Source organism: Lontra canadensis, unplaced genomic scaffold (assembly GCF_010015895.1).
Source record: "Lontra canadensis isolate GAN:19392208 unplaced genomic scaffold, GSC_riverotter_1.0 scaffold38, whole genome shotgun sequence".
Lineage (NCBI taxonomy): Eukaryota > Metazoa > Chordata > Mammalia > Carnivora > Mustelidae > Lontra > Lontra canadensis.
In genome coordinates this window covers 9,678,789-9,693,347 of record NW_022631032.1, presented here as the reverse complement: position 1 = coordinate 9,693,347, position 14,559 = coordinate 9,678,789, and the positions used below count along the sequence as shown (strand labels likewise).

The 14,559-nt window shown below is 42.9% G+C and overlaps 1 protein-coding gene across 1 annotated transcript in view; it reads right to left on the bottom strand.

The window, feature by feature from the left end:
* The window catches only part of PIK3CB (phosphatidylinositol-4,5-bisphosphate 3-kinase catalytic subunit beta), a 198,878-nt gene extending 185,341 nt beyond the window's left edge, over nt 1–13,537 (bottom strand). Inside the window, exon 1 of the mRNA XM_032869583.1 lies at nt 13,432–13,537. The gene's annotated coding sequence lies outside the window, so the exon portion shown is untranslated. The remainder of the gene's footprint in view (nt 1–13,431) is intronic.
* Nucleotides 13,538–14,559: the final 1,022 nt, after the last annotated feature.

Here is a 14,559-nt window from a genome sequence, read left to right as displayed (position 1 = left end):
AAATTGTACAGTATGTTAATTATATATATGTGTATATGCATATACATGTATATACATGTATATGTGTATATATATATGCATATATGTAAATAAAATCAACAAAGCTGTTCCCCCCCAAAATTGAGAAAATACTCACCACTTTTATTCATCATAGTACTAGAAGTTCTAGCCACAGCAATCAGACAACAAAAAGGAAACAGAAGGCATCCAAATTGGTTAGGAAGAAGTAAAACTGTCACTATTTGCAGATGACATGACAGGACATACAGAAAACCCTAAAGACTCCACCAAAAAAACTAATGGAACTGAAAAATTTGGTGAAGTTGCAAGATACAAAATCAAGATATGAAAATGTGTTGCATTTCTATACACTTGCAACAAAACAGCAGAAAGGAGAGATGCCTGGGTGACTCAGCCGGTTAAGCACCTGTCTTTGGCTCAGGGTCATAGCCCCACATCACATTGGGCTCCCTTCTCAGTGGAAAGCCAGCTTCTCCCTCTGCCTGCCGCAAACCCTGCTTGTGCATTCTCTGACAAATAAATAAAATCTTTTTAAAAATACAGAAGAAAGGAAAATTTACAATCCCATGTACAAGTACACCAAAAAGAACAAAATAACTAGGAATAAATTTAACCAAAGAGATGAAAAACCAGACCTATACTCTCAAAACTATAAGACATTGAAAAAGAAATCAGATGACACAAATAAATGGAAAGATACACCTGCTCACAGACTGGAAGAATACTCTTAAAATGTCCATACTACCCATATTAACCACAGTAATCTACAGATTCAATATGATCCCTATCAAAATACCAACAGTATTTTTTGAAGAACATGAACAAATAATCCTAACATTTGTACAGAATCACAAAAGAACCCAAATAGCTAAGGCAATCTTAAGAATAAAGCTGGAAGTATCAAAATCCCAGACATCAAACTATACTATAAAGCTATAGTAATCAAAACAACACGGTACAGGCACAAAAACAGACCTACAGATCAATGGAATAGACCAGCAAGCCCACAAATAAACCTACACTTACACAGTCAATTAATGTACAACAACACACAAAAAATATAATAGGAGAAAGACAGTCTCTTCAAAAACTGGACAGCTACATACAAAAAATGAAACTGGCCACTTTCTTACACCCTATACAAAAACAAACTCAAAATGGATTAAAGATGTAAATGTGAAACCTGAAACCATAAAACTAAACATAAGCAATAATCTCTTGAATATCAACCTTGAAAGTATTTTTCTGGATCTGTCTCCCCAGGCAAGGGAGACAAAACCAATATGAACAACTGGGACTATCTCAAACTAAAAAGCTTTTGCACAGCAAAGGAAACCATCAACTAAACAAAAAGGCAACAATGAGTGGGAAAGATACCTGCAAATGATATATTTGACAAGGGGTTAATTTCCAAAATCTATAAAGAACATGGGGCACCAGGCTGGCTCAGTCAATGGAGCCTGCGACTCCTGATCTTGGGTCATGAGCTCAAGCCCCACATTGGGCACAGACCTTATGTAAAAAAATAAATAAATACAAATTTTAAAAAACAAAATATATAAAGACCTTCTAAACTCAACACCTAAAAACAAACAATCCAATCAGAAAATGGGCAGAGAGGGTGCTTGGGTGGCTCAGTTGGTTAAGCATCTACCTTCAGCTCAAGTCATGATCCCAGGGGTCCTGGGATCTAATCACTTGAGCTGGATACCTGCTCAGCAGGGATTCCGCTTCTCCCTCTGCCCTCCTGGTTCCGCCACCCCCACCTGGACCCCCCACCCCCCCCACTCCCCCACTCGTGCTCACGTGGACGCGCTCTCCCTGTCAAATAAAATACATATATATTTTTTAATATAAATAAAAAAATAAAAACTAGTAATAGGATTCTACACATACTGTGACCACATCTTTTTTTGTTTTTTTTAACTTTGCCCATTTATATGGAAAAATCATTCCACATCAGTACATACAAACTTTCCTCATGAGTGCCTCGCTGGCTCTGCCAGTAGGACGTGCGATTCTTGATCTTAGGGTCCTGAGGGGGAGCTCCACGTTGCGGGTACAGAAAAAACTTTCCTCATCTGTTTCATGGCTACAGAGCATTCAATCACATGAGTGTATTACTTTTTTAAGTCAATCCCCTCCTGAGGAATATTTAAGTTACTTTAAAATTTTTGCCATTATAGGGGGCGCCTGGGTGGCTCAGTGGGTTAAGCTTCTGCCTTCAGCTCAGGTTATGATCTCAGGGTCCTGGGATCGAGCCCCGAATCGGGCTCTCTGCTCAGCAGGGAGCCTGCTTCCTCCCCCACCTCTCTCTCTCTCTGCCTACTTGTGATCTCTGTCAAATAAATACAATTTTTAAAAAACAAAAGCAAAAAAAAATTTTGCCATTATAGGAGCACCTGGGTGGCTCAGTCAGTTAAGAATCTGACTCAAGATTTTAATTCAGGTCATGATCCCATGGATCCTGGGATGGAGCCCCACATCAGGCTCCCCACTCAGCGGGAAGCCTGCTTCTCCCTCTCCCACTTCCCTACTTGTGTTCCCTTTCTTGCTGTGTCTCTGTCAAGTAAATAAATAAAATCTTAAAAAAAAAAAAGATTAAAGAATAATAATTTTTTTTTAATTTAAAGATTTATTTTTTTATTTTAGAGACAGAGAAAGAGCGCATGCACAAGAACCCATGGGAAGGGAATCAGAGGGAGGAGAGTTTCAAGCCAACTCCACTGTGGGTACAGAGTCCAATGAGAGGCTTGATCTCTGGACCCTGAGATCACCACTCCAGCCAAAACCCCAAGTCGGACACTTAACTGAGCTGCCCAGGCACCCCTGCAGAGTTAAGTTTTAGCTAATAAATTTTAATTTTTCTTCTGATAACCTAACAACAGCAATTTTCAATGATTTCTAAAGCCTAGTGAATGATTTTAATAGTACCTAAACACAAGACCTACAATAAATCAGTAGTTCAAGAATACACAATGTCAGGCAGCTCTTTCTGCCCACAGTTCCTATCCCCATACTTTAACACATTTTTGGAACACCTGGGTGGCTCAGTCAGTTAAGTGTCTGCCTTCACCTCAGGTCATAATCAGGTTGAGTCCCACATCAGATTCCCTGCTCAGTGGGGAGCCTGCTTTTCCCTCTCCCTCTGCTGCTCCCCCTAATTGTGTTCCCTCTGTCAAATAAATAAAATCTTTTTTAACAAAAGCACATTTGGGGGCGCCTGGTGGCTCAGGGGGTTAAAGCCTCAGCCTTCAGTTCAGGTCATGATCTCAGGGTCCTCGGATCGAGCCCTGCATCAGGCTCTCTGCTCAGCGGGGAGCCTGCTTCCCCCTCTCTCTCTGCCTGCCTCTCTGCCTATTTGTGATCTCTGTCAAGTAAATAAGTAAAATCTTCAAAAAAAAAAAAAAAAAGCACATTTTGCACCCAAAAAACCCCCACAATTTTAAAGGACCATATTTCAACTAATCAATAGAAATTACTGTGTAACTACATGTAAGTAACTTGTCAGAGGTAGTAGTGGTTGGCCTGGCTACAAAAACTGAGCATCCCTTATTTGGAATTGCAGTTTTTCGGTTTAATTCCTACGAAAATTGTCAATAAGCTAAATTAGTAAATAAACATTAAGGAAAACTTCAAATTGCATTAAACTTATAATTCTGAAATACTTATAATCTGAAATACTCACTATTAAATCATGAAAGCTCAGGAATCATTTAAACTAGTAGAGCACAAATATCTCAAAATGGAATTTGACCTCTTGCTGACGGTCACCTCCGATTTCTTCCAGTGGCTCAGCAGGTAAGGAATTCATGGAATTTAGGTCTTCAGGGTCTAGTAAGCACTGTGGTTAAACCACCCAGTCAACACCAAATTATGTAGGGCAATGCCTGTTCATTATCTAGCTCCTTTGACCCCTCCTATCCTTTCCTTACTTCACAACGGCCAATACTTCTAAATGGTAGAAGGAGATAGATAATGAAATCAGCATACATTATAAATTAATTATTAGAAATGCAAGGAAAAACTATGGTCAGGAATGTGGTTAAACTGCAGTTTAAATAAAGCTTCTGGATTACGCATGGATTTCTTTTAATCCACATAATCCTCCTACTGAAGGCATGGATAATCAGGATTTCCCTTGAAGTTTGCCTGGTGGTCTCCCAAGTGACTAGAGCACCCAGGAAGGACAACCTACAGAGTCAGAGACGAGCCTATCAGTTCTTCCTGAGCTTACACTAGAGGCCTATGAGCTGCACATCTAGCTCTAGCAGTATCACAATACAGGGGACCATCCAGAACAACACTCCTTATTTCACCAGTAAATACACCCAGTTAAAGGGTCAACCAGTAATAATCTCAAGTGAGCCACTTTAAATACGCAGGAAATAAGGAGGTTGTTGGTAGAGAGGTGGGGGAGAAATATATCCTGGAGCCAGGACTCAGAGCAAGGATTTATGAATTTTGTATGCAAATGATGGAGTTTTTAGATTATTAACTGCTTTAGGCTAGAACTAATAAGATGATTGAAAGCTATATTAGCAATACACTTTGGGTATACAGATAGCATATCCTTCCTCTCAATCCCTACAGAAATTTAATAGCTAAAACAATTTTAAGTGCTGGAAAAAAAGATAGGTTAGCAGAAAGTGACAATGCTAGAGAGAAACAAGGGAGAAAAACTGAGACTTCATAACATAAGCCTTGACAAAATTAATCTCTAGCTAACCCTGCAACAGCAATAAATAGGAAGTCTAGATTTACCAAAGAGAGATGAGTGGATATGTGATGCCACCCATTATGATTTTATCACAGACTTAGTCCCCAAATTCTTTGTTAGATGGTCCCCATTGTAACTTGACATTATAGGATTAGTCTCCCTTCACAGGTTCCAGAAGTTATACAATAATTTTTTTTTTAAATTTAAAGGCTTTATAAACATCCTGTATCTACAAAGATAATTACTTTATTGCATGTGGAAGACTGGAGTTATCTCACTTATATTTCCAGAAGAACACTAACAATTAGGGTGATCATGGGGCCTCCTGGGTGGCTCAGTGGGTTAAAGCCTCTGTCTTCAGCTCAGGTCATGATCTGAGAGTCCTCGGATCAAGCCCCAAATCGGGCTCTCTGCTCAGTGGGGAATCTGCTTCCCCCTCTCTCTCTGCCTGCCTCTCTGCCTACTTGTGATCCCTGTCTGTCAAATAAATAAATAAAATCTTTAAAAAAAAGAAAAAAAAATTAGGGTGATCAATCATCCACTGATTCCAGTTCTAACATATTCTAGCCATGAAAAATTTTCTCTTTAAAAAACAAATAACCGGGGTGCCTGGGTGGCTCAGATGGTTAAGTGTCTGCCTTTGGCTCAGATCATGATCCTGGGGTCCTGGGACTGAGCCCCGCATCGGGCTCCCTGCTCAGCGGGAAGCCTGCTTCTCCCTCTCCCGATGCTTGTGTTCCCTCTCTCGCTGTGTCTTTCTCTCTGTCATATAAATAAATAAATTTTTTTTTAATAAATAAATAAATAAATAAATAAACAAACAACCCCGGGGGATGCCTGAGCAGCTCTGTCAGTTAAGTGTCTGCCTTTGGCTCAGGTCATGATTCCGGCGTCCTGGGATCCTCTGACAGCTGGGCTCCTTGCTCAGCAGGGAGCCTGCTTTTCCCTCTGCCTGCAGCTCTCCCTGCTTGTGTTCTCTCTGACAAATGAATACGTAAAATCTTTTTTATAAATAAATAAATAAATAAATAAATAACAAATAACCCCAAGTGTTAAGAATGGGGAAGAAGGGGACTACAAAGGGGTGTCACAAGGTGTTACCTGGGGTGTCAGAATTGTTTTGTATACTGTTAGTGGTGGCTGCAATTACAAAAATCTATGTGTGTGTTAAAACTCAGGAATATACATGAAAGAAATTGAGTTCTGACAAACAAGAAACAAACTTTTTTTTTTAATATTTTATTTATTTGATAGAGGGAGAGAGCGAGCATGCACACAAGCAGGAGGGAGAGAGAAAAGGAGACTTCTCGCCAAGCAGGGAGCCCGATGTGGGGCCCGATCCCAAGACCCTGGGATCATGACCTGAGCCGAAGGCAGACACTTAACCAGCTGAGCCACCCAGGTGCCCCCCAAGAAACCAACTTTTAACTATACAGACCAAACTGATGGTTACGGGGGGGGGGGGGGGGGATGGGTGAAAGAGGTAAAGGGGATTAAAGAGTAAACTAATTAAAAAAAAAGTAAACTTATCATGATGAGCACTGAGTAATGTATAAAACTGAATACTTTATACTATATACCCAAAACTAATATAACACTGTACATTAAGTGTACTGGACCTTTTTAAAAACTAATTTAAAATTTTTTAGTTTTACTGTGTATAAATTTTTTTAAATTCAACATCACCCTTTTTAGAAATGTCTTTTTAGGGGTGCCTGGGTGGCTCAGTGGGTTAAAACCTCTGCCTTCGGCTCAGGTCATGATCTCAGGGTCCTGGGATTGAGCCCTGAATTGGGCACTCTGCTCAGCAGGGAGCCTGCTTCCCCCCTCTCTCTGCCTGCCTCTCTGCCTACTTGTGATTTCTCTGTGTCAAATAAATAAATAAAATCTTAAAAAAAAAAAAAAAGAAAGAAAAAGAAATGTCTTTTTATCAAAATCTCTTTAGTCATCTAAAAAAAAATAAGTCTGTTGAAAAAGAAAGGTCTAAATTAGATACACAATCTGCATTATCAGAGCAACTGGAGCAAACACACTATACACACCCAACTACACATCTAATCCCTTTCATTTTCCCTCTCTCAAACAGAAGCTTGTGACTCAGAACTATTTAACCTGGAGATAATAACATAAAAGCTACCATGGAATACACAGTAGAACAACTTAAAAAGGAAATAAACCAGTCTGGAGCCAGTCTAAAGGGAAAGCTAGACCCAATGGCTAAAAAATCCAGGAAGACAAACCTTGACTAGGAGTAAGGAGAAAGGCCTCTCACAAAGCATTCCAGCAGACATTAGACTACTGAAGGCTCATAGGCACTCCTTAGAAAAACAACCCATACCAATCATGGAACAGAGAGAGAGCAAAGGGAAAAATAACCAAGTGACAAAGTTTGGGAAGGGAAGTGAGAAGAGGAGCGGTAAGGGATGTTGTCCCACACAAGCCTAAAAATCAATGACATTCTCTATCTTCCTTTTCTTCTGCTCTTCTACTAAATGTTCAGTCAGTATCATTATTCCAGCCTAGGATTTTCTCCTCCAATATATTTTTTCCTAGTATTTCTACTTTAACAATGGAATTACACACTTTTAATTTTTCCATACCCTTCTTTTCATACTTCCAAGTTTTTAGGGCTACAAACCAGGTCTCAAGTGGGGGTAAAAATCCTAAATTTACCTCCCTCCTTCTACAACATGACGAAGTTCTCAAGTGAGCAGTTAAAACAAATCAAATGAGGGGCACCTGGCTGGCTCAGCTGGTGGAGCATGCAACTCTTGATTTCAATATTATTGACTTGAACTCAGTATTGTTGACAAATAAATAAGAAAATAAGCAAGATAATTAGCAGATAATGCAGGTATAAAGAGTGTGGATTTACTTCTTAGTGTAGATCCCCCACATAAGTGTAGAAATTACTTAAAAATAAATTCTTAAAAAAAAAAAAAAAAGAGGGGTGTCTGGATGGCTCAGTCAGTTAAGTGTCCAACTCTTGATTTTAGCTTAGGTCATGGTCTCAGGGTCAGGGGATTGAGCCCTGCGTGGGGCTCCACACAGAGCAGGGAGTCTGCTTGAAATTCTCCCTCTCTCTCTCCTTTTGTCCCTCTCCTGGCTCATGCTCTCTCCCTCTCAAATAAATAAATCTTAAAAAAAAAAAAGAAGAAGAAGAAGAAGAAAAGAAAAGAAATCAAATGACAGGGACTTGTCCCCCAGATGTGGTAATTCCAAATCAAATGGTTCAGAGGCTGGATACACAGGAGCAGGGTCTCAGATTTTTTTTTTTTTTTTTAAGATTTTATTTATTTCTTTGACAGACAGAGATCACAAGTAGGCAGAGAGGCAGGCAAAGAGAGAGGAGGAAGCAGGCCCTCTGCTGAGCAGAGAGCCCGATGTGGGGCTCGATCCCAGGTCCTGGGATCATGACCTGAGCTAAAGGCAGAGGCTTTAACCCACTGAGCCACCCAGGTGCCCTGGGTCTCAGATTTTTTTAAAAATAGTGTAACTGAAATAAAAATACCTGTTCTCTATAAAAATTCCAATTGCTACCCTAAAGGATTTGGTATGTAATACTGGATGAAACTACCACACTCTAGAGCCAATCCTCCCAGTAAAGAACAAAATTCAATGTCTCAAAAAAACCAAAAAAGCCTGTTAAGCTTATTAGGTTCTTTATATACAAAAATACTAATGAACAAGGACACAATGAATAAAATTCACATTTGCTATCAATGGCTTAATGTCTAAATGCTTAGCCTTTTCAGGAGGTACAACACCTTACCCAAGACTGAGGGAATAATACCTAAACAGAATAACTCTATGCGCTCTGATTACTCCTTCATTTGCACAAATCTGGGACCAGAAAAGGTAGTTTGTTCAGTACATACTGCACATGCAATCAAAAGATTGTGACTTATTTCATTCACACATTCGTTCATTCAACATAAGTTAAATGTTTCAGACACTGTTCTGATAACCAAGTATACCACAGTGGGGGATGGGCAGTTGGGTGACTCAGTCAACCCGTTAAGGGACTGAACTTTTGATCTCAGCTCAGGTCTTGATATCAGGCTTCTGTGTTCTAGCACTGCTGGGCAAGGAGCCTATGTTAAAAAATAAATAAATAAGTAATTAAGAAAAAATAACCATAGGGAACACAAACAAGAATCTCCCCCTCAGAGTTTAAAGTATGCTGGAGGAAAAAAGACCATAAGCAAATAAATAAGAAAATAAGCAAAATAATTAGCAGATAATGCAGGTATAAAGAGTGTGGATTTACTTCTTAGTGTAATGAAAAGCCATTGAGGTGGGAAAATGAGTAAAGATCACTCTGGCAGCTGTTTGAAACAGTAAAGCAAGACCAGAGGCAAGGAGACCAGTTAGGAAGCCACTGCCCAAGAAGAACAGGGGTGGTAGCAATACAAACAAAGTGAAGTAAATATACTTGATATGTATTTGGGGGCTCCTGGGTAGTTCAGTCAGTTCAGGGTCTGACACTTGATTTCAACTCAGGTCAGGATCCCAACATTGGGCTCCTGCTGAGCCTGGAGCCTGTTTAGTATTCTCTCTCTACCTCTCTCTCTGCCCTCCCCAGTCTGCACACTTCAGTGCTCTCTATCAATCTCTCAAAAAAAAAAAAAAAAGAAAAGAAAAGAAAAGAAAAAGAAAGAAAGAAAAGAAAAGAAAAAGGTATTTGGAGCTAAAATTGACAGGGTTTGCTGAAGGACTGATTGTGTGGGGAATGGGGGAACAATGAAGTAAGGGGACAAATTAATGATGACCACCATATTTTTCACGTTAAGGATGGTGGAGTTCGGGGGCAGAAGGGTACTCTTATGAAATGGAGACTTCTGAGGAAGGAATGGGTTGAGGAACAGAAATCAAGAGCTCCACTCTGAACATTTTCAGTTTAAGATGCCTATAGACAAATGGAGTGAAGATACCACACAAAGGCAGTAAAGGAAATCTGAAGTTCAAGACTGAAGATGAAAATGTGAGAGTCAACAGCACATTGACAGTGGACATAAGAGCACCCAGAAAGAGTACAAGTAGAAAAAAGTAGAGGAGAGGCACCTGGGTGGCTCAGTGGGTTAAAGCCTCTGCCTTCAGCTTGCATCCTAATCCCAGGGTCCTGGGATGGAGCCTCTTGCATAGGGCTCTCTGCTCGGCACGGAGCCTGCTTCCTCCTCTCTCTGCCTCTCTGCCTGCCTCTCTGCCTACTTGTGATCTCTGTCTGTCAAATAAGTAAATAAAATCTTTAAAAAAAATGCCCCTGGAGCATACAACTCTTTTTTTTTTTTTTTTAAGATTTTATTTATTTATTTGACAGATAGAGATCACAAGTATGCAGAGAAGCAAGCAAAGACAGAGAGGAGAAAGCAGGCTCCCTGCCGAGCAGAGAGCCCGATGCGGGGCTAGATCCCAGGACCCTGAGATCACGACCCGAACCGAAGGCAGAGGCTTAACCCACTGAGCCACCCAGGCGCCCCGAGCATACAACTCTTGATCTCAGGGTCATGAGTTCAAGCCCCATGTTGGGCACAGAGATTACTTAAAAAACGTTTTTAAGGGCGCCTGGGTGGCTCAGTGGGTTAAGCCTCTGCCTTCAGCTCAGGTCATGATCTCAGGGTCCTGGGATCGAGCACCCATCAGGCTCTCTGCTCAGCAAAGAGCCTGCTTCCCCACCCCCACCCCACTCTCTGCATACTTGTGATCTCTCTCTCTGTCAAATGACTAAACAAAATTTAAAAAATATATATTTAAAAAAATATTTTAAAAAAGTAGAGGTAATGGGGGGCGACTGGGTGTCTCGGTGGGTTAAAGCCTCTGCCTTCAGCTCAGGTCACAATCTCAGGGTCCTGGAATCAAGCCCCGCATCTGGATCTCCGCTCAGCGGGAAGCCGGCTTCCTCCTCTCTCCCCCTCTGCCTGCCTCTCTGCGTACTTGTGATCTCTGTCTGTCAAATAAATAAATAAAATCTTAAAAAAAAAAAAAAAGTAGAGGTAATGGCTTGGAAGCACTACGGCATTAGGAGGTTTTTCAGTCAAATACTCTACCCCTGAGCTATATACCCCCAGGCATTAGGAGGTTTTGAATTCAGCAAGAGAAAGAAAAAATCAACAAAAGAAAGAGTGAAGGGAAGGAAAACCATAAAAGTGTAGTAATCTGAAAGGTTCTTCTATATAATGTGATTCTCTAGTCCACCACCGCCCCCAAACCTTATGACACACACACCCACTCACACTCTATAAATAAAAAGACTGACGCCCAAAATGACTGAGTGACATCCTCAAAGCCCCAGCTAATAGGAACCCATGTCCAGGCCTAGAATGAAGCAAGATGGGACTTCTGATCCCTGGCCTTTTCACAGCGGCTAGCAATGCTTCTACTGTCAGGTCACCAGTCTGAATGAAGTTAGACAACAGGAAAGACCAAAATTTAGGAAGAACATAACTTACAAGGCTTAATTTTAAATTTTTCTATGTATTTTGTTCACATTCAAAAACAAGCTGGATCAAAAGCCTTTATGGATGGGTCTCTAAAGAAAACTAGGAAACATAGGCAAGAGGTACAAAATGGCTATAAATTAATGGGCGCCTAGGTGGCTCAGTGGGTTAAAGCCTCTGCCTTCAGCTCGGCTCATGATCTCAGGGTCCTATGATCCAGCCCCACAATGGGCTCTCTGCTCAGCAGGGAGCCTGCTTCCCCCTCTCTCTATGCCTGCTGCTTTGCCTACTTGTGATCTCTCTCCGTCAAACAAATAAATAAATAAAAATTTTAAAAGCCAGTTTAATTTTCTATAGTTCTAAAACACACCCTGAAGGTGGAAGACTCTCATCAGAGAATGAATCAGGGTGTGTAAAACAAGAGGCTTTTTTCAGTCATTTTTGCTTTAGTAAATACAATTTCAGTTTTGGTTTTGTTTTTGTTTTTTAAGTTGTTTTTTTTTTTTAAAGCTTTTTTTTTCTTTTTAAGATTTTATTTGTTTATTTGGCAGACAGAGATTACAAGTAGGCAGAGAGGCAGGCAGAGAGGGAGGGAAAGCAGGCTCCCCGCCGAGCAGAGAGCCAGATGCGGGGCTCGATCCCAGGACCCTGAGATCATGACCTGAGTCGAAGGCAGAGGCTTTAACCCACTGAGCCATCCAGGTGCCCCTATAGTTGTTATTTATTTGAGAGAGAGATGAGGAAGAACAGAGGGAAAGGGATCAGCAAACTGTGTGTGAGCGCAGAGGGGGCCTTGATACCAGGACCCTGAAATCATGACCTGAGAGGAACTCAAGAGTGGGATGCTAAATCAACTGAGCCACTCAAGCACCTCTGCAATTTTGGTTATTAAAGTTTAAGATTTCTACTTGTTTTCACACTTACCTTCTGAAACTAAGATCTTTATCCTGACCACTCTCTCTTAAGCTACATTATCATGACTTAAACAGTTCTGCTTTTACCATAAAAATCTTACAGCATTGCATAAAAATCCCCAAATGATTAGTGAACTGCTGAGAATTCTGACTCCTTAAAGATGATTTTATTAGGAATCATTATTTCCAAACATTCATTCAGGGCTTCAAAATAAGTACTAATCTAACTTAATTATGATGACTTCACTAGACACTAACACTGCCCACAATGATGTTTACAAAAGCACTTGTCACTCCCTTTGGATGTAGCAATGCAAAAAAAGGAGTCTGTTTCCAGACTCCTCGTGTGTTTATACTATGTAACAAGCGACAGTTAAGTGTCACTTAAGATTATTTAAACAGCAAAGCACTTCCAGTTTGTGTGTCCCACCATCTTCCATCCTAAGTAAATCTAAAATCCGTTCGGTCTTATTTACTACAATTTCCACTCAGCGCCTGGGACAGGTATCCCAAGCCAGCCTTAGCGAGAGAGACTACATGATTCTAGGGTGGGCAATATTTTGGCCCCTGTAAGAGAACAGGATCCAATATGAAAAAACTCCAGTGTAGGTTACTGTAACAACAGAACAGTTCGGAAATAAATGTGCCCCAAACGTACACCCGCAGCCAGGAATCAGCAACAGCTAACCAAAAAAGATGCTGCACCAGGGCTGCTCCTAAGAGCCTACCACGTACCGAGCGCGGGCTGATCGGTCCTGCGCATCATCCTCTCCTAGCCTCAAAACAACCCTGTGAAGTACGTATTCCTATTCCCATTAACGAATCAGGAGACTTGGGCCCAAGACCCCAAGGCTGGTCGGTGGAAGCGCTGGGATTTGAAAACACGCCCGTACCCCAACAACCCAGGATCCCCGCCCCTAAAATGCGCTTCTACGTAAAAATGCACCTGAGGGTCTGAGCGCCCCGGGGGTGTCCGCATAGGCTGAGGAGAGACCAGAGCGAGGGCGCCGCCTCTCCACAGAGGGCCCCTCAGGAACGCCACCAGAAGCACCAGCGGCCCGGGGCGCTCGGTCGGGTCTCGGCCGCCCAGAGGCCGGAAAGCGCCTCTCACCTCAGAGAGCCCCGGGAGGGCCGCAGTTGAGCGAGGCGCCCCCGCAGGCCGGCGGACGGGTGTCCTCCGCGCCGGCAGGAAGCGCGCAGCGGGGACACAATTCGGTGGCGCCAGAGGCTGAGGCAGGCAAGAGCGCGCCGCCCGCCCGCGCGGGGGCACCTCACCCGCCACCACGACCGCGCCGCCACTCAGCTGCGCCGCATCCGGGTCCCGCGCCGCCGCTCTCACCTGCCCGGTGCTCCGCCGCCGCCGACTCCTGGCTCCGGGGACACGGTCAGCAGCCCAAGCCACCGCGACCATGCAGCTGCGGCGCCCCCATCCCCGCCTCTCTCGGTCGCCTCCCGCCTACCCCGCGCGGCGCTACACCGACCAGCCACCCACAGCCATGGCCCGCTCCACCACAGCCACCGCCGCCGCACCGACCGACGGAGCACGCGCGCGCCGCCGCCGTGTCCGGGCGCGCGCGCACCTCCCAGGCCGGCCTCCCAGCAGCCCTCGCCCCGCCCCCTGCGCCCCTCGGACCAATCCCCGGCCCTGCAGCGACCGCCGCCAGACCCGCGGGACTGGCCCTGCACGGGAGGACGCCGCATCGTCTCTTCGTCCTCTCCGGCTGCATTTAGGGCCCGGCAGGTCCGGCTCCTCTTGGGCTCAGCGAGTACCGTGGGATCGGGAATCTCCAACAGGCAGCCTACAGCGGACAACCGCCATCTGCCCCGGCTTTCGTAGCCCCCTCTCGAGACACCCCTCTGTTCCTAGGTTTTCTTGTTCCTAGGTTTTCTTCTGTTCTGGAACTATAGACAGACTCAGCGGGCACAGCCCTTCGCTTTTCCCACTTTGAGTTCTGGAGATGGAGTGCTGCCTCATAGCTGGTCCTTCAATTCCAAAAATGTTAATGGTAATAAAAGCAAAAGTCCAGCCTTCCAAGCCCAAGATTAGTTTTCTGTGTGTTCACTTTTGCGATAGTAATAACTAACATTTATATGCGGTGTCTTAACAGTTTATTCAACCTTTTGCACAACTTATCTCCTGTTATCTTTTGACCTCGACCGGGAAATTTTATGGCCCTCTTCCTTAGTGGCACGCTTGAATTGCACTTGCTGAAATCTTAACGTACGGTAAAGCTGTTATATTGTAGAGTTATTGTAACTTACTGCTACTACAATAGCCCAGGCGAATAGCTAAGTAATAAAAAAAAAAAAAAACCTGGAGGAAATTTTTTAAAGAATAGTAATATAACTTTTCCCTGAGGGGGAAATTTTAAGCAAGACAGGAAGCCCAGAATCATTAATGAAAAAATAAAAACATTTGTCTACATAAATATTTTGAAAGTTTTGCGTGACATCATAATGACAAGTT